This window comes from Notothenia coriiceps, unplaced genomic scaffold (genome assembly GCF_000735185.1).
Source record: "Notothenia coriiceps isolate Sejong01 unplaced genomic scaffold, NC01 NC01_scaffold00006163, whole genome shotgun sequence".
Taxonomy (NCBI): Eukaryota; Metazoa; Chordata; class Actinopteri; order Perciformes; family Nototheniidae; genus Notothenia; species Notothenia coriiceps.
In genome coordinates this window covers 222,899-225,467 of record NW_011338864.1, presented here as the reverse complement: position 1 = coordinate 225,467, position 2,569 = coordinate 222,899, and positions in this window count along the sequence as shown.

The following is a 2,569-nucleotide window of genomic DNA, read 5'->3' as shown; positions in this document are numbered from 1 at the left end:
AAAGGTTTGGAAGAGACTGTCATTTGTTGTAATTGCATAAATCTAAGGTGATGAATTGTGTTTTTGTGTAAATGTGCAAGATGTCAGGATCAATGCACAAAAGCAGGCACAGGATAATGTCTGCTAAGCCTGACATCTGCAATAGAAAGATGAAACATACAATTTATCTCCATCTTTTCAAAAATAATTAACAGACTGATACTGGTAGAGGTTTTGTTGCCTGCAGCCCGTCTCCATATCTATCAAAGACCAACATGTTTTTTTCTGCTCACTCATCTAACTTTAAATGAAATCTCAGGAAGTGAATGGAAAAGTGACTAAAAGGGAGACTTATGATCTTTCTCCTGAGCTTCACATCGTTGTTATTTGCTTATATGTTCATAATAATGGCGAAATAAGGAGATTCCCACGAATTTACTGATCATAAAAATATGAACCTGTACAAATGCTTTTGGCCCTTTTAAACTTACAGTTAAACTAGTTTGTACATAATGTCTCCTTTTTAAATTAGGAGATGGTTGTGTCACAGCAAAAAATGTACCTTCTTGCCTCATAACCCTGGGGCCAAGTTTTCACATTACTGTCACGTCATTTATTTATGTGTTAAACACATATTGCATATACTTTATGACTGCAGAGGGTCAATCTGTTAAAGCCACATTGTGCTCTAAGCTGTGGGTATACTATACATATTTTGTGCTCTTTCATGCAGAGCCTGCAGGGATGTAGTTAGAGAACTTGGAGTCAATTTACAGTGATAGAGTACATGTAAGGTCTTACACTGGCCTGATTCTGCCAAGTCCAGTGTGTGTAAATACCAATGGAACTCATAACAAATGAGTCCAGAGGAATCAATTACAAAATCACGGTGAATGTCATCACCAACCCCCGCTGCAGGACAATTGGAAAAGATATCCTGCATAGTGTGACTTTCTTGAGGCAACTATATACAGTAGACACACACACGCGCACACACTGACACACACACACACACACACACACACACACACACACACACACACACACACACACACACACACACACACACACACACACATAAATACTGCAGTGACAGGTGTCCGTCAATAGTGCTGACTTCAGCAGCCATTGAGTCCACACTGAGTCTCCTCCTGCACTCCTTTGGCGCCCTCAGCTCTCAGCTCCCTGCTCTGGCGCCAGCACTGAACAACAGAGCCATAATCATTCATCTCCATAGACAACCACTGTCAGCAAGTTAGTTCTGTGTTATCTGTGTAGCTCGACACCATTTTAGATCCTCTGGGATCTAGCGTGCCTTTTGCAATGCACAAAAAACAATGTTCAGGATCTGGGTGCAAAGCTCCTAATTAGGCAAAAATATCCAGGCGTCCTGAGAAGTATGAGCGGGTGACTGGAGTGGAGAGCGAGCATGGTATCTGCCAATGCTCACCTGAGCCCCCCCCTGGGACAGAGAGTCTACCGGGGTTTGAAGACAAGGAGAAAAATGAGGGTTTATAGAGGCCACTCCACTGCCTTGTTATGAGGTCAGTGAAGTGAACTTGAAGCTCCACAGCATTTGTGCAGGTGTACTTAAGGTTTTTTTTCTTTCACTGTTCCTGTTGGCAGCTTTAAGGAGCCTGATTTACTGCCAAAGTGTCTTCCCTTCGTCATTTTCCCCCTCATTACCTTATCCCTTTCTCAAGGACTGCTGTGGAGAATATACAGGCTCAATTAAGCTGTTCTGACCGGAAATCCCATTGCTCATAAATCACCGCCAAGGGCTACTGATCAGCACTGCTCCACCACAGCATATAAGCAGCTCACCCCTGTGTGCGCCGCTGAGCAGGACAGAGGCTATTATAAATCAAAGTAAGAGTACAGAGTATATTGCAGAGGATAAAATACCGTAGGATGAGGTACCGTAAATCTGTAAAATAATCCCCGATTCTGTGTGAGATGTGATATCAGACAATGAATACAGCAGGACAGGTAAACAGTTAAGAGGCTACGGGACAACACATCCTAATGACTGTTAGGAGGCTGAAATGAATGCCTTTCATAATTTAAATGTGTTGTGATGGAGTTCTTTTATGCAGCAGGAAAAAAAAGTAGAATTTCACTTTTCTGTTGAGGCAGATTTTGCACACTCTAAATGTGCTGTGCTCAGCTAATGTGTCGGCCTATTAAATAATCAGTGGGGGAACATTGTCTTAATTCCTCCCAACATTTTCCCAGTGCAATTAGACTTGCATGCCCAAACCATACCTTGAGGTGTCTTTGCTTTATAAAACGTCCTCAAATAGCTTCAGAGCTCTTTTCCTTGTATGTGTAACCCTTTTTAGCATATAAGCGAGATAAAGACTCTGTTCGCCGTTAATTTATTTCATGCCTTTTAACGAGGGCCTAGGGAGAAACTCTGCTCGGAATGCATTACAGAGCCATTACTGTATAAGCAAATACTCTCTGTATTAAATGTAAGCTTTCTATTTGACTTCAAGGCTTCAGGTTTATTATTACAAATCTGAGCTTTAAAGTTACTGAAAAAACATTGTTTGAGGTTAGGTCTGCTGAATTTTGAAAGCTGTTTCAT